Source organism: Equus asinus, chromosome 7, assembly GCF_041296235.1.
Source record: "Equus asinus isolate D_3611 breed Donkey chromosome 7, EquAss-T2T_v2, whole genome shotgun sequence".
In the NCBI taxonomy this organism is placed as follows: domain Eukaryota; kingdom Metazoa; phylum Chordata; class Mammalia; order Perissodactyla; family Equidae; genus Equus; species Equus asinus.
In genome coordinates, this window is record NC_091796.1 from 25,539,847 (window position 1) to 25,560,660 (window position 20,814).

A 20,814-nucleotide genomic window follows, 5' to 3' on the forward strand; every position below is an offset into this window, starting at 1 on the left:
AGTTTGCATTTCCCTGATGACTAAAGTTGATCACTCTTTCAAATTCTCATGCACTATCAAGTGAAACATGCCCATCAGAACTCTAGTGGGTGAACAGTATGAATCTACCCTCTCCTGCCTTCTGGGGACTTAGGTAGAACAGTTCACCTTAAAACCCGCCAAAATGTGCTTTCACACTTTTGTCAATATGGTGTAATAAGACTGAATGGCATGTGATGGTGTGCCCAGCCTGATGCAAAGGGACCTAGGTGGAAGTCTGCTTCCCAAGGTGCTCAGGGACCTGGAGCTTACTTGTCAGAAGCTATCGAGGGCTCATTCGTGCCTTTCACCTGTAGGACCTCCTCCAGTAGGGTATGCACTTAAACAAGAATTGGATACTTACTTGGAAACTCTGGTATAAGCCTTGACCTTGAGGAGATGGGTTGACTTAGGGTAAAGGGAGTATTCCCACTTTCCCTAGAATTCATTACTGGCCTGGCTCCTATGTTGTAATCTTGCTTCCTTGACTGCCCTGCCTCCCCAAGTCCAGGCGTGCTGCTTTGTGAGCTAACCTGTGTGTTTCTTTTCCTCTTAGTTTCAGGTTTTTGGTGATAATGGGAATTTCTGGTTCATGGAGAGTGTTGACTAGAGGCCAACAGATGTATTATTTATTGTAGCATGTAGGGACCAGCAAAGTGGCTGGAAGAGGAAACTTATAGTAGGAACATAGAGCCTTGGTGTGAAGAGGGTGTCTTGTTCCCAGGTCACAGAGCAAGTCAGAAGCAGAGAGGGCTCCTGGCTCCTGTTGAATTGCTCTTCTCTCTGTGCCTTTGTTTCCCAAAGTGTGTTTCATGGAACAGGAATACCTCTCCAGAAGTTGTGTTCCTTTAAAATATAATTGAGAAATTCTGATTAAGCAGACTTTTTAAATGCAGGACCTTTCGGAACCTTGAATGGGCAGATGAGCATTATGAACCTATAAGAAATAAACGGACCATGCGGCATTCCTGAAGTGTGTTTGACCACTGAATCTTTGACCTAATTTTCTTGTCTTGATCACCTGTTAGCACATGACAGGCATGAGGTAAGTGGCTGGATCTAGGGCCACTTTGAGTTTATAGTCTCATTTCTCTTAGAGAAGGATTTCTTAGTTGTAATCAGGCATGCAGTAAAGTAGCAAGCATCTGTGGTTTCTAGAACCCTGCTTATACTCCAAGCAGTGGTGTGCTCCACAACCTGAACACGTAGACCAGTAGTTCCCAGACTTTGGATTTCATGAGCTAGTAAAAACAAAAAGAAAGTCTGATGACAAGTCACTGATGTAGGTTTTCAGCTTTTTTGACCCTAAACAAAAAACCCTAACTGCAATTTACATCCCCATTTTTTTCTTAAAAGAGAAGACATTTTTCAAGGACATAATCTCAGCATAAAGAGTAGTCCCTCGCATATAAAGACAGTTGGCATCCTTATAGAAATCAAAAGGGAATATATTTAAAGAATATTTGTAATGAAGAAAAATATCCAAAATTTTATTTTATACTATTATCTTGTTTGGTTTGGTTTTAAATACAAATTTGTTAGTTTGGATTTCTTTATTTGTAGTGTAACACAGAGCAAAGCATGAGTGTCCTGTCTAGTTTTATCACAATCATTGTCAAACTTGTTTAATGTTACTTCACTCAATTGGGAATATTCTGGAAGAACTCTGAGAACCAAACTTGAGTAACTTCTGTTTGTTTTATTGGCCTTTTCTTAAAGGAGCTGGAAGGTAGCAGAGGCAATGGTTTAGATGTCCGGCTGTTGAAGACTGTGAATAGAGCTAGCCAGTCACTCCTGCCCAGGGCCAGTTTATACGAGAAGGGTGCCATGGCCTAGAACGCATCAGTTCATGGCCAACTTTTGGAAGTGTCTTATCTAGACCAACTACTGAATCGCCTTTGTCATTTCTAGGAATACGACAAGACTGTGGCTGTATTATAACAGGGACAGAAAGGGCAGGAATGGATGCCTGGTGTGTCCTGATGAGTTCAGAGTTCTGAGGAGCTTGGGAGGCATTACTGCAGATGTGTATGCACCTGGTGCTTTCCTTTGCCGCTGGACTGCTGTACAAAGTTGGCCACGGGATGCCATAGAACCAGAGTATGTGCTGGTTTGGGTCACTCGTACCCATGCCTTTTCCTAAGGGCAGAAGGCTGTTAACGCCCAAGTGAATGGATCCCTGAACTAGCTCATTGGAATCTTGACCCCTATTGACCAATTCTGAACAGAAAGGAGTTGACCATTAGCTAGTACACTATTGCTAGGAATTAATATACTTTTTTCCTCCACTTTTTCTCTTTTTCCCTTCTCTTCCGTTTTGTCAGTCCTTTCCCTCCTTCCTCTTTTTGCCTCCATCCCACTGCAGCAAGTCATACCTCTCCAATAGAGGGAACATAGTATGACAGTCCATTGCTGCCGCTTCAAGTGCGTAAGCTCACGACTGGCTCACTTTCCATTCAGTTGGCACAGCCAGGGGAAGGATCTTGAATTCATGCTTAGCATTTCCCCTCAGCAGTGAATGAGCTCTGCCTCTGCTAAAGACTTCTCTTTGACACACCTTTTGCAATTAAAAAAAATGAAAAAGAAAGAAACAGGCTGCCAACGCTTCCTTCCTGTTGCCCTCACAGCTGTGGCTTCATTTGAGGCTATTTTTCAAGTAATGAGATCATCCAGGAGATGTCAGTGGAGGGTTAACAGGAGTTATCCTGGAGACACTCTTGGATTCAGATTGCAATTTGCAGTAGGAGTTGCTGAGCTGGAGTCCAACCCTTCTCATCATTCTGCAGCGTGGCATGCCCTGGCCTGATGTACGTTTATGGTAGAGCTTCACATTGCCACCGATATTTATCTTTGGAAACGGGGTGGTGGTGACAGGAAGGAGTGCTGGGAGCCAGAAGTCATTGGCCCAGGTTTCTGGCTGCATACTCACAATAGGGACAAAAGCTTGTCTCTCCTTGAGCCAAACTGAGTATCACAGCTTGTTTATAGGGGACTTGGGCTTCCTGTGCTGTGTTCTCCTTGCCTTGAGCACATGCTACTTTGAATCCAAAAGCTCCTGGTTTCCTTGGGGAACACAGTACAGAGTGAGTGGAAAGGGAAAGACCTCAAACACACTGGGATCCGGCTTGCTCTGCCATTGCTGCATGGCCTTGGGCAGAGAGAGATGCACCTTCTGTGGGCTACAGCCCCAGCATTTATAGAAAAGAGGGATATAGTGCTTCACTGGAAGAGTTATGAGGGTTAAATGATAACAGATAGAAATGCTTGGTATGAAGATTGACTCACGGTGGTGCTCAGGAAAGCCAATCTTTCTTTAACCTGCTGTGAAGAAGGGAAATAGTAGACTAAGTCATGCTATGGAATTAGTGATGCTGCTCCTGTGTGTCAGCCTCCCTCCCCCCATACTTCTCACTCCCCAGTAGATGCTTAAAACACGGATTCTTAAGTGTCTTGGCATGTACCTGAGAGATCTCTTGTTGTTCTCTATCCTGTCTCTTTTCTGTGAAGTCTCCCCACACCCATGGAATCCAGAGACCTCTCTCCAGTCTGAACCTTAGCACTGGAGCAAGGACAACTGGAATGCTCCCATTTCCTCCAGAGGGGAAGCATCTGTAATAAACATGGCTGTTCTAACTCAGATTTGGTTCCTCTGCCAATATTTGAGCGCTTGTTGTACACTGGGCGCTGTTCTTGGCACTGGAGATGTACACTTGAACAAAATACGTCTCTAACCTCCTGGAGCTTACATTTATGACCCTGAGATAGGCAAGAGATGAACACCCCATTTCAGATAAATACTATGAAGAAAATACAAGGGGGCATGGGAGAAAGTGATTAACAGGGCCTGTTTTTAGATTAATTGGTCAGGAAAGTCTCTTTAGAAGGCTGATATTTATGCTGAGATTTATGACAAGGCAGAGCCACGGGAGGCTGAAGGAGGGTTGCAAATTCAAAGGCCCTGAGAAAAAACAGGCCCATGTGGCTAGAGCGCAATGTGCTGGGGGATGGAAAGGGATAGGGTTGGTGGAAAGGACATGCAGGGCTTGACAGCCTCAATGAGGAGTTCAGATTTTATTCTTAACGCAGTGCAAAAGTTTAAGGAGGGGAGTGACATGATCTGATGTACTTATAAAAACAACAACAAGGCTGACTGCTCTTTAGAGAATGATTGTTAGGGGTTGAGAGTGAAGCAGAGACCAGGTCAGAGGGTGTAGAACAGTCCAGGAGGGAATGGAAGGGACAGGGTGAATGGGGAAGTGTCAGGTTCAGGATATCTTTTGGAGACAGAGCTAACGGGACTTGCTGATGGATTGGATGTGGATACGAGAGAAAGAAAGGAAGCCAGGACAACCTCTAAGCTTTTGGCTTGAGCAACCAAGTGGATCGAGGTATCCTTTTCTGAGATGGGAAAGAAACAGGTGAGGGGTAGGATAGGATTCCAAGTCCCTGTTTGGCCTTTTGAACTCTTGATACATATTAGATACTACAATAAAAACATTGACTTGGATATGTAGGTCTAGATCTCAGGGCAAAGGGGGGCGCTGTGTTACATGTGTGAGAGCAGTCATAGGATTCCGTCAGGATTTTATAGAGAGAGAGAAGAATTAGTGAACTAAACAAGGAAGGAAGGAAGCGGGGAGGGAGGAAGACCAGAGTTTGGTCAAGAAAGCTGAGTTGTTTCGGAAACCTGGCTTCTAACAGTACGTTCGTGTAGAGGAAGACACTGGTTTGATTTTAGTTGCTTAGCTTCCAGAAGTTCTGGGCTTTTCTTATCTTGCCAGTTCCATCTGGAAGCAGAGTATTTTTAAGTGATTAAACTGATATAAATTATTCACTGGTCTATCTTTTAATGTTTTTATTCTGCCATCTGGGCACCCTTTACACGGTGCAGGGCTTCAGTAGGTGCCAAGAATAGCAATGATAACAGTTTGCATTTGTATAATGCTCGACAGCTATAAACATATTTTATACTCACCAGCCAACTGCTCATAAACTTTCTCTGGCCTCTCCCACGGAGAGGATTAGGTGAGAATCTTAGCTGGGAATTAAGTCCTCTGCTGGGATGTGACTCTGACCTGCCTTTTTGAAGTTACCTCTCACCACACCTGCCCGTAAGTCCCTAGTTCAACCCAGCTGATGGCCTTGCACTCTCCTGCCTGGAATATCGGCCTTAGTCCCACAGCTGCTTCTGGTCATGCAGGTCAAGTTCTGTTCAGGGACTCCTCCTGGATGTCCAGCTAGAGTGAGCTTCCATTTCAGCATCTCTGAGGACTGGTACCACTAACTGGGTTTCATTCTGTGCTGATCTCCAGTAACTCTGCATCCTGCCACTTACCTTTAATTGATGATTAATGTTTCCTTTTTTACGCGTTGTCTGTTTAAGAATGTTGTTTAGCTCTCCAAGGGCAAAAACATATCTTGGACTTCTTCCCTCCACAGTGCCTGGCAGCATCATCTTTGGCCCTAGGAGGGGTTTACTATCTTGGAATTGGATTGGATTGGAATTATTCTCCTTTGATGTCCTTGTGAGGTGGGACAGGCAGTTCCTGCAAATGAGGAAACTGAGGAAGAAAGTGAGTCTTTGTCAGTGAAGCACAGTTTGTCCCAGTCACGCAGCAGTTAGTGACAGGGCTGAGACCGGCATTCAGACGTCAGCCCCCATTTCTAACTTTTCTTCAGGCCGTACTCCCTGAACATGAGACCATTCATTGTTACTGTCGTCTCTTCCACAAATTGTGCTGCTTTTCTATCAGCTTAAGGTGCTTTCCAGACGTGGCACTGGATCCTTGAAGCATGTAAGAGCCTCAGCTGGACTATGGCCTCTTTCCTCTGTCCTCACAGGTTGGAGGCAAACGCTAAGTACTGTTTACGGTTTTTTCTTTTTTTAGTGGTTTCTGGTTACGGAAGCTGCAAATAGATTCTGGCTACTTTTTGCCTGGGCAGTCAGAGTACCCCTTCTCCATAGCATTCGGTTTCTTCAGGGCTGACTTCAGTGTTTTCTGGAGCCCACAGAGAGGTTTTGAGGGGAGTCCCTGCAGAATTAACCGGGCCTGGAGGCGCCTAGGAGATCTTGATGACTTCTAGTTCCTCCTGTTTCCCTTTAGCCTAAGCTTTGTGGGTGTTGCTTGTTCTCAGTGACGGAAGATGGATAGTCTGTGTGATGCAGCGCATCCTGGAGGTCAGCTGTTGATCTGTCCCTTGAGAACAGGGCAGGAGCCTGGGACTTTCTAAAATGTCTCTTGGGTGCACCCTATAACTGTTAGACCTGTGCTAAGGATCTTGGTTTTGGTGTTCTTCCAGAAACACAAAACATAACATTTATTTAACACACCCATTGAATCAAAGTTTTCTAAATCTGCAGAACCCAGAAATTCTCACAGAATGAGGAGTTCTGACAGATAAGACCTAAGAAGTTACAGGAGCTGTGGCTATTGCTAACTCTGCAGAGAGAAATGCAGCATCATCAGACCTCGTGTAGAAGTTCGAAGACAAAGCTGCTTCTCCTTGTGCCCAGATGTTCAAGCTGGCGACAGCCCTCTGCTGACAGGCTAGTTAGATAGTACTATACTTAGCATTTCCGCCGGGAAAGAGGCTGTAGTTTCTCGCTATGAGAAGCAAGAATCTGCAGTGCTGGAGTTCATCCATTCAACCAGCACCGACTGAAGTACTTCCCAGGCCCTCTTCTATATGTGTGGGACATAAAGATAAATGACATTTTATTCCTACACTAGAGGGAAGGGAAAAACCTGTCAAGTGAATGTAATACAATTAACGGCTGTTATAGTGAAAACATAGAGGAGAGAGACCGCTTGGACTAGCGGAAACAAAAAGGCTCAACAAAGGAAGTAATGCTCAAGCTGGACCTTAAAGGGGGAATAGCAGTGGGGAAGGGAGGAAGATATTTGAGGCGGAGGAAGAAGCACGAGCAAAGGCACACAGACAGGAAAGCTGGTGAAGTATTTGGAAATAGAAGGTTACTGTGGCGGGAGGGTAGGAATAGTGGAGGGGAAGGTCCGAAAAATCATTTGGGCCAGATTGTGAACAGTCTTGTATGAACTTTGTCCTATAAATAACATGGACATTTTTAAGTAAAGGAATGACTTCATGAGGAATGAGGAGTTTTTTGTTTTTATTTTTATTTTTTAGGATGATAACTCTAGAACAGTTTCTCAATTTGGCCCTATTGATATCTGGGGCTGGATAATTCTTTGTTGTGGGGGCTGTCCCATGCATTGTAGGATGTTTAGCATCCTGGTCTCTACCTCCTAGATGTCAGTAGCACTACCAGCCTTCCCGCCCCAGTTGTGACAACTAGAAATGTCTGGAGACACTGCCAAATGTCCCCTGAGGACAGTTTTGTCCCCTACTCTCACCCCAGTTGACTGTTCCAGAAGCAAGCTGTCTAGAAGGTCAGTTGGAGTAGGGCGAGATTGGAGGCATGAAGACCAATTAGGAATAGATTGTAATATTTCAGGTAAAAGATGAAGTCCTGAACTGAGGCAGCAGAGTGGGAATCTAGAGAAGGTGCTGAAGTAGAAGGAGATGTCAACAGTATCTGGCGTGTTCTAGGTGCCTGAGTGAATAGGGTTGAACTGACAGGTCTTGGTGACTGATTGTAATTCTTCAATTAAGCTTTGAATATTGGGTAGGGCTTGGAGGGGTGAAAGCAACAGTAGTTGGGGAGTCAGCTCTGTTTCTGGGTCCCATTCTTTTCTGGGGGCCCTAGTTGGCCAAGTCCCTTACTCTCTTTGGGTCTCAGTGTCCTTCATGTGTAAAATGTGTCTAGGAGCACTTATGCTTTGTCTCTCATGGAATTCTAAGACTACATGTTTGTGAAAGCTCTTTGAAAGCTGCGATACACTTTCTAAATAAAGTACTTTCCTAGCTGCACAGCACTTAGGAGTGGGGCAGTGGGGATGAGCATGTGCAAGACGTGAATGGAAAGGAGGATACTACAGATGAACAGTGGACAGTGTGCCTCGTCCAGCTGTGGGCTAGTGGATAATGAGGCTGGACAACATTAAGCTCGTATGAAGCCCTTGAATGTGGGGATGGAATGTTTGGACTTTGCAGGGAGAAACTTAGTGACATTTTGGTATTTAATATCTCAGCTGTGAGGGGTGGAACTCTGTCATAACATGATACTATTCTTCATCCTTCTGTCAGCAGTAAAAACAGACTCCAGAGCTAAGCGTTAACCAAAATATGAAGGAGCTGTGTTAAACACAAGCAGATGGTGGACCCAGCAGGAGAGGGAAGGGCCAATAAGTGGTCTATTTTAAATATCTAGTGATTATTTTTTATCAGGGAACTTTTCTTCTTTCACCCATTTACTGCTGGTTCTTAGGACATTTTTTTGACTCTAGAGAGCAGTGTGCTCTTGTGTTAGGTACTGATTTTCTGGGGGCCTTGTTTCCCTCACCTGCTAAATAAGGAGAGAAGCTTGTTTATCTAAAAACAAAACACTGGGTTCCTGTGGTCTCTGAGATCAGAGAGAGGCCTTTCTTTCGAGTCACAAACCATGGTCTTTCCATGGATGTGTTGGAGGTCGACATGAAAAGACTTTTGCCATAGGCAGCCCTCTTACTGAGAAACAGGGAGGTAGTTGAATGATAAGTGCAGACATAGTGTTTAGAGCTTCTTTTAGTTAACCCTACTCATTGGGAAGACCAAGGCCTGGAGAATTTGAATAATTTATCCAAGGCAGCTCTATTTGGATGCCGAGGGAGGTCTGTACCCTTGGCAACCTGCCTTCCAGACCAACACACCAAGACACAATTGGATTTTGCTGGACATTTTCAGCTCTGTGTTCTCAGTTGTCTTGGAAAGAATAACTATGACTCACCCTGTGTCCAGAACTGGACTGGTTGCTTTTCTTTCCTTTTGTACGTTTTCAGTTTGTTGAAGGTGGGGACTTCTCGGATCACTTACCTTTGTTGGAGATGATGTGGTTGTTCCGTTGTGATGTTCCCCTAAACTCTCATCTGTGCTGTGCTGGGTCTCCAGGAAGACCTTGGAAACAGGAAAGTGGCAGAGGCCACTGGGTTAGGCTAGAACTGTAGACCTGGAATGCACCCCTATTTTAACACCTAAATGGACCAGAAAGAACAGTGACTCAGACTTTGTCCAGAATCTGGACAATTGAACACCTTGCCTTGTGTACCTGGGATGCAACACCCACCATGACTCCCCTCTGCATTTGCCAAAAGCTTATTGGTTATCTAGTGCATGAGGCATTTGTATGAAAGTGAGAATTTTGTTGGGAAATGGGACTTCCTCATGTTGTCTCGGTTTCTGAGCTTCTCTGGGTTTAAAATGTTTCCAGTCAAAAGTGTTGTGTGCATAACTCTTCTAGAACGTGCTTGTAGTATACTTGGTAAGGTGAACAGCACCAGCAAGCCTGGAGTGTTTCTTTGTCCCCTTCCCTCATGGGTCACTGTGTTTTTAATAGTAGCCATGATAACTCAGACCCTGAGCAATAGCGTTCCAGAGCAGCACCACTCACCTAATGGTGTGTTCCTGCCATTCAGGTGAGTCAAAGAGGCAGTAGGCAGAGACTTCCACTCCTACATCAAAAATTAGGTCCAGCAATAGACGACCCATGTACAAATTCAACAGGAAGTAATGGTGATCCCCTCGCTCATTTCATACCTCCTCCTCAAATGGTTTTTCGTGATGATTGATACCTATTTGGGGGGGCAGGGAAGTTTCACACTGAGAGGATGAACCCACGTTCTCTCACTTTAAGTTTTCTCATTGAGATGAGTCCCCCCCACAGATGCCCAGAATCTTTCAGAGAAGAGTGTCTAAAGGGTGCATTTCACACCAACCACCTCTGTCCTCTGCTATTTTTCTGGAACTCTCCAAAGTCTTTTCTGGTTAGTAACATAGAGGGTCAGGACAGCAGTTCTCTCAAGCTGCAGACCCACTTTTCAACTGGACCTGAAGCGACACTTCAGTATAAAACCTGAATCGGTCTTTAAAATACAATCATTTGGCGTAGAGTCAATGAGTTGGCTGTGATCATCCTGGGGAATCTGTGGCTATCTGACAGCAAATTTGTTTGATATTAACACTGAATAGAACTCTCCAAAGAATGACTCTGTTCCAAATAGGCAGGATGCATTATTGATAGTGGCTGCTCAGTAATTCCTCTCAGCACCAGGATGGAAATCAGAGGCATCATTTTAAGGTCTTTGGTTAATGGTGATTTAAGCAGCAGACACCCATTTAACTTCCTGGCTGTAAAGTCACAATCAGTTTCGTGGCTGCTGCTCGGTGAGTGTGTGTGTTGGTTCTGGAACATTTTTCCCTTTCCCCTGAGGCGACAGAATTTTAGATGCTATTACTGTGCCTGTTTCCTAATGTACCCAGATTGAACATTGCCTTTTCATTCTTAGCATTAGTTTTTTCCACTCAGCTCTCTGAAACTCCAAATAAGTTCCATGTTGAAAAATACAGTGGAAAAGAGTTGGAAGACCTGGGTGAAGATGAAATAAAATAATACAGGGGTAAAGAGGAATCAGAAGCTGTGTATCACTAAAGAAGTGTGGTGGAAATGACAGTTTAGCAGTCTGGAATGGTAAAGTATCGAGTAAATGAAATAGGAATATTTAGGAACAGAATTTCGAAGACGGCTTGTTTGGGGACGAGGCAGAATTAAACGATGCCCTTGGTTTCATTTTCGTTGTGAGTGCTCACTGAGGACAGTGGGGCAGGATGCAGAGCATGCACATTGGAAGATTTAACTACGCTCTTATGTCGAGGATTCTATTTCCTTACACATCAATCTGTAAGTACTGATCCATTAATTGTGCAGTTTTGACTGTGTCCCCTCTTCATATTTAAAGCCCATGCATGGTTTTCCATTGGCCATGGAATAATTGAAAAAATCTGTAATGTGGTTCCTAAGAACCTCCTGCATCTCTCCCCCGCATCATCTTGAGCCCTTTTCCTCTGTACTGTGTCTCACCCCTACTGGCTTTCTGTTAGTTGTTCAGGGACCTCTACTCCTTCCTGCACGAGGCTTGTGACACAGATCATGTCTCAGCCTAGAACACCCCTCTCTCTCCACCAATCCTAGCCAACTCTTTACTATCTAGGTTTCAGCTTGAATCTGGCTTTTTCAGCGAGGCCTTTCCTGATGATGCAGACTAGGCTAGGTCCCCTATTGTATGCTGTGAATTTCTGTGCTCTTGAAGCAGTTACAACCATTGTAGTAGATTAGTTGCATAATGTGGTCTGGCATCCTTGAAGATAGGGACCTGTATTTTTTTCACTGTGTCTTAGCACTTGCACAGTACCCGTCACATGGTAGATGTTCAATAAATACTTACTGGTGAGTGAATGAACTAGAATCTATGTTCTGGTTGGTGGGCCTTGTAGCTTGTGGGGGACATGCACCAGCTGAAGAATATTGACTCACTTCAAAGATGAAGTGTGTGAATACTCGGGGATGGGGAGGCTAGTGTGCTTCATTCTGTAAAAGGAAGATTGAGAGCTGGCTTGAGTCCCAAATGCCAAGTATATAAGGCATTTAAGTTCTAAGATAGATGATCTCTTAAAGACAAAGGAAAAGCAAATGAACGTACTGATGTGTCCAGAGGCACAGGGCAATTCCCCTAAATTTTTCCTCAGAAAATAGTAGTGTTCCAATGAATGCATTCTTGCAATTACTTAATTTTGATCACTGAACTTTTGTTTGCAGAAGACAGCTTAGCCTGAAATGACTTCAGACAGCGCTGGCTTTGATTGCTTAGAGAGATCAAATAATGGAAGAGGTTTTAAATTTAAAAAGTGGAAGCAAACAGATTTAACTGGAACTTGGTGAAGATTTCTAGGGCTGTGCCTTTTAATAAACATTATGGTATCGTAAACTGTTAGACTGTTTCTTTGGGAAAAGCAGTATACCGGTCTTTGATTGTGAAGATCAGGAGTGTACACCTACAGGACAAAAGGGAAAAGCAACCATCCAGTAATGGTCATGCATGGATTTGAAAAGTAGGGGTATTTCACAGAGCTTATGTGGAAATGAAGGTGGCGTGCTCTGGAAAACTATTAAATGACTTACGTTTGTAACCTGACTTACATTGCTCCTTGTAGAGAGAATTTGCAGTCCAAGAGATGTAGTCATGTTGCTGGAAGTAGGATTTCAACAAAGCTTTAGCTTCTTGATAGGATCCAGACGTGTATTTAGCTGCATGAAATGTACTTGCTTTGAGTAAGTCTTCCTTTTTAGCTTCTTAGGCAAGCAGGTTAAATGGATGTAACAGTGCAGCCTTGCAGAACTGACTTGCCGTAGACATACCGCTTCTAATCGGGGGACTTTCAGTGATCTTTCCAAAACTTCAACATCTACACTCTACTCTACAGCTATTTCTAAGCCTCTGGTATCACAGCAGCTCCCATCATCAACAAGTGCTTTGCTGGTATAAACTGGCTGGATAAAATGACTCAGCAATGTTCCCTGAAGATCAGGGCACTTGCCGTCTTGTCCATTTATCATTTGAGGACATACTGCTTACTCTATTAACAACATCTGCAGGGCAGTAAACAGGTAAATTTTGCCTACAAAAGCCACACAGAGACTTGGTTCTTCATTAGCTTCAAACACAGATAGAAAATGTGGATTAAGACATAAATTGTGACTGATGATGTAATCAGAGATCAGAAAGAGTTGAATCTTTCCTCAAAAGACTGGGTTGAGGAGACATAGTGCTGTGAGCATATAGGATAGCAAAGATCAAAAATATGATTGTGATGCCCAGTGCCAGAAATATGTAGATTGAGCTGCCTTTGGTATGTTTGACTTTCGTTTCATTGACGTGATGGGAAGTATTGGGTTTCACTGTAACTATGCTGTTTAACTGTGCATTTAATACGTTACAGAATGAAGTTTGCTTCTCTGCTTTTTCTGTCCTCCTTTACCCCAAGGATGCTGAGTGGCTTTTTGCGCTCCCAATCTCTATGCCTTAAATTCCTCCCAGCATTCGGCTTAACTTGGTTCTCTCTCTTAGGAAAGAACATGGAGCAAGTTCAGAAGAGGTCTGGGTTGAGCCTCAGAAACCTACCTGATTGGCCCAGAAATCAGGCGTGGATTTCCAGTTACTTCGTCCGCTCTGGATAAACAGTATATGTACATATAATTCTCTCTGGCTCTAAGTCACAGGGAGCTTCCCAGTGGAGAGCATTTGGGGAAAAGGGAAGGTTATTACTGTACCAGGAAGTTTGTAGTGGGATGAGTAAACAGAACCCAGGAAGCTTGAGTTTCTGCTGGTGGAGGAGGTGTTAACTAATGCAGGAAAGACTGGCAGGGGTGAGCCTCTCTGTTCCCATGGCATTGTGTGCACGTGGTTCTGTTGGGACTAGGTGGCTCTGGCTGTGCTCTCCTAGAGGGAGGTCTCCACGTCCCATTCACTCCCAGGGCCTGAGTTCCTGCCATAGTAACAATAACTATTGAGCACTTACTTTGTGCTGGATACTGTGCTAAATGTTTTATATGCATCATTTCATTTGATCCTAACAGCAACTTGAATATGGAAGATATTTCTCCACTTTTCAGATGAGGAAGCTGAGGCTGGGATGGGAGTTGAGGCTAGTACCTGATACCTGAATGTTAACCTCCTTGCTCTCCTGGTGGGAGCTCACTGATGCGAAGGGTAGATGCTGGGTGACATACTGGTTGGGATGGTCTTGACTTTGGTGCCCTAAATTTGGGGGACTATTCATCACCTCTGGGTTCAGGATGCAGTTGGCATCTGGGCCTGTGAACACAATCTTCAGACATCAATAACTGTGCAGAGGATTGTGGCAAGTTCAGCTCAGATAGGGTAAAAAGCCTGGTCTTTGTCCTCCAGACTCCTACTATTGCAAAAGAATGAAGTGTGACCCACTCCCTACCACAGGGCTGCTGGGTAAGTTGTTTTCATAGTTCTTTCAACATGGCAGTACCCTACTAGGCACCTGGTACCAGGGGAAACTGCTCTTGTGATGGTGCTAAGAGGAAACTATTAGCTTAGTTTGGAAGTGTTTTTTCTTGCTTCCCCCTCCATAGAACTATTGCTTTAACAGGAGAAGCTTCAAAATGGACACACTTACACCAAAAGGAGGACACTATTTATGACAGTTTTGAGCTGTGTTTAAGTGTCTAAGTGTGTTTTCCTAACCTCACTAAAGAACTGAGCTATGGAATGCCCGTCCTTTTATAAAGGGGCATGCGTACTTTGGCCTCGAGGGTTCTATAGTCTCTCAGCTCTGTGGTTCTCAGCACACCCTTGCAGCAGTTTGTGCCGGGACCTGGGGCTCCAGGCAAGGCTGGGGAAGCAGCTTGCTGTTCTTTCGCTGGGTGTGATCTTTCGGGCTTCGGGCGGCCTGAGTTCCAGGTCTCACCTCCCTGCCTTTTAACGATTATGTTTTCCCTTGAAACCCACAGCCTATCCCCTTACTCACGTTTGTGCTGGTGACTTTTGTTTGTTGCTGCTTCTCTCTATGATCTTTCTCAGACTGGTCCCATATGGAGAAATTTAGTGGCTTCTATGCTTCTTGAGGGATGGAAGCTCACTAACTTGATCTTGCGTCTTCTTCAATGAGTTCTAGAATGAAATTCATGTCCTGAATAGCAAGTGCTCCTGAGTACTTTCTCTGTTTTATCAAAAGGGCTCCTGTCCCCACCCCCAACCAGAGCGCTGATGTCAGTTATGGAGCAGTTCTTGAGTGCCTGCTAAACCATGGCATCATGTTAGCACAAGGGGCACAGCCATGAACGAGGCGGACAGTGTGCCTGCTCCCTGTGCCCTAAATGTGAATAGGAATGGACAGGCAGTTTATCGGGTCAGCCACCACCTTAAGCTGTGGGGTCCCCTCTTGTTCACGCCCCGGGGGACTGTGCCCTGACTGCCTTGCTTCCAGTTGTGGCTATGTAGCAACCGAAACTTCACTCGACCCGATTCTTAGCTCTGAAACTACCTGGCGGCTTAACTGGGTGTGTCATTGTAAATGGATGTTTGCACTTTTTCATGGGTAATTACGAGACACTTCACCTGTATAAAATATATACTCTGTGGGACCTGGGCTGCTGTAAGAAAGTCAGTATTTCTCCATGAGGGGGACAGCGGAGGACTCAGAGTCTGAGACCTTTCCTCTGGTTCTACTCCGAACTCAGCTGTTCACTGTGAACATGGGAAGGTTGTGTAGTGCTTTGTACCCTCAGTTTTCTCTTTTATGGAATATTAGTAACAACCCTGCTTATCTTACCTCAGTTCTAAAACTAAGTTGAAATGATTAAAGTACTTAAATTAGCATAAGGTTATGGAGGTGGCATTAATAATAATTCCAGGGCATCAGTGTTTCCAGTGTTCTCTCTCTTTTTCCCAGAGGTTTATTCAAGTTTGGGACATGGGCTTTTTTTCTTAAAAGATCTACAGATAATTCTTGTATGCTAGCCAGAGTTGAGAATCACTTCTCTCAGGTTGCGGAGTTGAAGTAGGCTAGATGCAGGTACTGATTTTAAAGCAAAGCATGGCTACTTATGTACTGTCACTCACAGGACATCCGGAGGATCCCAGTCACATGGAACACCTAAGGCTTGTTATTTTCCCATTCCCCTACCCTGATGCTGTGCGAGATCCCACAGGATCCTTCCTTTTAGACTGCACAGTCTACAGTATCATAACCATCATCACCACTGGATAATGCTGACAACACTTCATGAGGTACTTCTCATTTTTACCCCACTGTATAACTGAAGAAACAGGCTCAGACCCACTCATCCACTTACCCAAGCTGATCAATGCTGGTTGGAATTCTTACCCAGGCTGTCTGGCTCTAGAACCCACACACTTAACAGCAGTACTATGGTCATTCGTCTAAGTGGAGAAATGCTGTACTCTTCTCGATGTTGTATTTACATTTCAGCAGGGGCTCCCTGGAAATAGTGCTTTAGCTCAGGAGAAGGAATCCACTGCTGGAATTTCATGTTCAACCACAGGCTGGTGGGGAGGGGCCTCTGGGCACACGAGGGTCTGTGTTGCCCTGAGAATCAGTTACCAAATCAAACTGCATAGAGAGCTGGTTCTCAAACTTGCCTACACATTGGAGGCACCTGGGGAGCTTTGAAAAACACTGCCTGGTTCCCACCCCCAGAGATTGATGTAACTGGTCTGAGGGGGTTGCCTGGCGTGGGAAGCTTAAAAGCTCCCCAGGTGGTTCTAATGTGCAGCCAGGGTTGAGCACTGTTGCCCTAGGCAGCCACTCCCCACAGCTGTGTGTTGGAGAAGTGCCACTGGTGCCGGCACTGCGGAGATGGAAACAATGAACCAGGGGCAGGAGGCTAGCTCCGGGCTAATGCCTTTCATTTCACAGACACATCTGCCTTCTCCAGTTAATACATGGGACTCTTTCTGAAACAAAAATCACGAGCTTTTCTTTGATAACTAGGTGAGACTTGTTCTTTACCTTGCTATAATGGAATTAAACATGGTTAAAACAGGGTAGTGACAAACTTAGTGGCACTTTAGTTGGGTTATGAGAGTGAGCTCGTCTTTCCTGCATTCTACTGCTTCCAGGAAGCTGCTAGAGGTCAGACTTATTTGAAGGAATTCCTTGAAGGTGAGAAAAAATTAAGAGGCAACACAGAACCTTGGTTCTAGCGTGTTTCCATCTGGCTCATAGAAATGGTGGCTTTCTGTTAAAACAATAGACTGCCTTCCCAGAGACTAGAAGTGAGAACCCGTCCCAGGAGAGTGTGCAGAATGCTGTCTGCATGTTCTGCAACCAGTGTGTGTGTGTGTTTTTTAATCGAGGTGAAATTCACATAACATAAAGTTAACTATTCAAAGTGAACAATTCAGTGGTGTTTGGTATATTCACAGTGTTGTACAACTCTATCTAGTTACAAAACATTTTTATGACCCAAAAGGCAACCTCTCCCCTCCAAATCCTTTCCATCTCTACAGCTCGGGTCACGTGTGTCTTCTTCCCTCAAGTCTTTCCTGGCTACCGTGGCACTCGTGTCTCTCTTCTGAGTTTGTATGTCTGTTCTCTTGGCTGTTTACTTTGCACTGCCATGTCCTGCCTTGTCCTGCGTTACGGAGGCAATGCACCTTCCTTGGGTGGTTAGGTCTCAGGGGAAGGGACAGTGGGGGGTTGTTTGCAAGTCAGCACGTAAGGCAAAATTTGATTATAGTTAAAATTGCCCTTGGGAGGCCTATAAATCGCTCATCAAGTATGGTATGTGTGACGTTGGGTAGACAGCCCTGCTCAGTAATTTGTATGCACCTTAAGCTGAGGAGTCATGAAGTAGGATGGAGGCGGCAGCATGCTGAGGGGAGGCCTGCCTGCAGTTGTCACCCATCCGGCACCGACACAACGCAGACTTTACTTCATCCTGGTTTAACAATGAACTACTACAATCTCAGTGCATGTCCACATGGGTCTTTATTGTGGAAATGAAGGGAAGATATGACAGCATCTAGCACAGAATGGGTGCATATTAGGTGCTCAGATGTTTACTGGACTTGAGTCTAAAACATGCTTGATAAGATCTATAATACACACTGTCCTTTAAAAAGTTACATGAGGGGCCTGCCCGGTGGCGTAGTGGTTGAGTTCCTGCACTCCTCTTCAGCGGCCCAGGGTTCACAGGTTCAGATCCTGAACACGGACCTACACACCACTCATCAAGCCACCCCATGGTGACATCCCACATACAAAATGGAGGAAGATTGGCACAGATGTTAGCTCAGGGCCAATCTTCCTCCTCCTCAAAAAAAAAAAAACAGTTACAGGAGAGTTTGGCCACTTGCTTCCTCTCTATTGACACTATTGTTGCCTTCCATTCCCTTGTCCTGCCTGACCCCACTGAATAGCTATTATTCTCCTTAGGAAATGGTCGCATCACACCTGAGAGTATATTTTTATGTGAATTATCTACCCAGCTAGATTATATGTCCCTTGAGATCAGGGGCTAGATCTCCATATTTGTACCTGATTGCATGGTGCTTATCACAGTGTGTTTTAAGTATAAAACCAGGTGCCTTATACATACACATTCTCTGTTTCCTAATTCCCGTACTCAGCGAACATTAATTGAGCATCTACTACATGCCAGGGATACAAAGATGGTCAATAGTGTATGTGAACGGTCTTCAAGTGGTGAGATAAAATGGACATGAAAGAAATGAGTGTAAAACCGTGAAGTTAGTCATAGAAGAATTGATTGTGGCAGCTCAGAGCTGGGAAGTGCTAACTCTGTAGGGGCCAGGGAAGGAAGGGTTTAATGAAGAGACAGTGGTGGAACTTGGACCCTGTTTACATGAACAGGGGAGGGAAGGGCATTCTGGGCTGAGGAATCGGCATGTACGAAGGTAGAGGGCAGCAAACCTTTCCTGTAAAGGGCCAGGTAGTACATATTTTAGGTCCATAGGGTCTAGGTCACAACTATACATCTTGCTTGTTGAAGTGCAGGAGCCACCATAGACAGTATGTTAACGGAATATGTGGTTGTGTTACAATAAAACTTTATGGATACCAAAATTTGACTTTCCTGTAGTGTTCGTGTGTTACCATGTGAATATCATTCTTCTGATTTTTTTTCAGCCATTTAAAAATTTAAAGACCATTCTTAACTTCTGGGCTGTATAAAAGCAGATGGCCACCAGATTTGGCCTGTGGCTGTAGTTTGCTGTCCTGTGTCCAAAGCAGGGAAGAGTGAGATCACGTTGCAGGAACAGAACAGCAAGTCCTAGGTATGCACATTCCAATTCAGTGGCTGTAGGTGGAGGCTGAGATTCTGCATTTCTAACAAGCTCCTAGGTGATGGTGAGGCTGATGTCCTCACTTGGAGTAGCAGAGAGCTGAAGTATCAGTTGGGCCCCCCATGCCCCTGAGGCTGTGATGGGTTTTGTGGGTATGGGAAAATATAGAAGACGATTTTTCTACCTACCAGGTACTTTCAGTCTATTTAGAGAGAAGAGACTTATATAAGTAGAAAGATAAATGGACTTTCCCAGAGTAAGAATTAAACAGAGACAGAGCCAGGCCGAGAGATTCCCCACTACTGGGTGCAATTAGCTGTCCAGTGAGTGGCACATGGGTGCAGGGTGAAGGTCATGTGGGTCCCTGGGTGAGTTGAGTCTGGGTTCCTTGTCTTCCAGCGTGTCTGTTACACAGCTTGGTGATATCCACACATTGTCATCACCTCATTCCTGTGGGGAGTCCCCCATTCTTTTATCGAGCCATTTCTGACATGGTTTCCACCGGGTGGAGACATTGCTTTGAATAAAATACCTTGAGTCTGCTGCACTCCTCTTGGGAGCATAACTGAGAGGGACGGGGACAGGAGCAAGGTTAGGGTAAGGTCCCTCACCTAAAGGTTAGGGACAGGAGCTTATGGGTTATCACAGCTGGATGAGTGGTGGGCTTAAATGACAGTGGAGGAGGTAAGTTAGAACACCTGGGAGGAGAAGTGTTGACAGTTAAGTTCAGCAAATGCTCAGAAAGTTTTCTCTGGAGATACCTCAGAACATTCTAAATGCCTTACTCCAGGGCTCGCAGGTCCTGTAAAGCTCTGGAGTATCTTTCTATAAAGATGCAGAAATACCTCATTGTAAGGCAGCTCAGAGGCAGAGAGAAGGTGCTGTGAACATGGTTCTTTAAAATGCCAGAAACAAACGGGCTGGGATGTCAGATTGGCTGTTGTTTACTTTCCCAGTGATGAGTGATCTGAGTCTGTAGCCTTGGGACTTTCACTGCTCAATAGTGAATTAGAGACAAGTGTCGCAGGGGCTGGAGTCCCACTCAAAAAAGGCCAGTGACCACCTGGAGGAAAAGTAACTTACTGGCCGCCAGGTCTAGGCCAGGAGCTGTTTCCCCATTTATGAAGCGGATTCTGTTGATCCAAGCGCAGATTCTGGCTGGCCTTTGGTCAAAAGAGCCATTAGTTTCAGGTTTGCTAAGAATACTCTGTGGCCAGGAAACCGTGTGTGTGTGTGTGTGTACATGCACACTGATGGCTTCTAAAGCAAATAGGCTCTGTGGAAATTGCATACCTGTGAAACAAAAATTCAGAAGCTGTCTGACAGATGTAACGATGATAGGAGTGATGGCCAGTCAGTCCAGAGTGTGATGACAGGAGCGGTGGCCAGTTGATCCAGATGCTGCTGTTTAGTGCATCAGACCTGTGGCTCCCTGGCTGTACCTTATACTCACCTTGCGAGCCTTTATGTCACCTCAGATTCTGCCCGCGCTGGTCTGAGGTGGGATGCGAGTTCCCAGGTGATTCTGATGTGCGGTCAGGGCTGAGAATCCCCGAGTTCATTGAGAGCGCATCAGCACTTACCAAGGGCTGTGCTCTTCCCTGCCCAGATTTGGCCAGCTTAATGCCTTTGCAAATCCAGGCAGCTGCTGGGGAAGGTTGAGTGAGATTTTTGGGTATGCTTATGGCTTAAATAATGCTCAAATAAAAAATTGAGGTTGCTGACAAGTTAGGGATACATAAATATGCTTTCAATTTGAGCACTTTATTTCACTTCTGCAGGAAAATGGCTTGGTCCCTGAATGCAGAATATCTGAGCGGAGCTTCCCAAGCTTTGAAGATTTGTGATGCTGTCTTGTTGAGTTTTGTGTGTGTCGTTTTGTCATTTGTAGCACACTAGACACTCCCTCTGACACTGCTGTTTTGGTACCACCCTTTGAGAGGATGGCGCAAAACTCTGGTGGATACAACCAAATGCAGGCTCGGCAGCCTTGCTGGTAGAATTCTGGTTTCACTGATCTGTGATATTCTCTTAGAATCTAGAA

At 44.9% G+C, this 20,814-nt stretch overlaps 1 protein-coding gene and 1 long non-coding RNA gene across 2 annotated transcripts in view; one reads left to right on the forward strand and one right to left on the reverse strand.

Annotated features, from left to right (window-relative positions):
- The window catches only part of MYO5B (myosin VB), a 347,774-nt gene that overhangs the window by 118,832 nt on the left and 208,128 nt on the right, over positions 1-20,814 (forward strand). The window lies entirely within an intron of this gene.
- LOC139045762 (uncharacterized) lies at positions 636-9,680 on the reverse strand. Its single transcript, XR_011504850.1, has 3 exons — positions 9,524-9,680; positions 8,950-9,030; positions 636-864 (listed from the first exon to the last, which is right to left on the reverse strand). It is a non-coding gene; the product is annotated as an uncharacterized lncRNA (long non-coding RNA).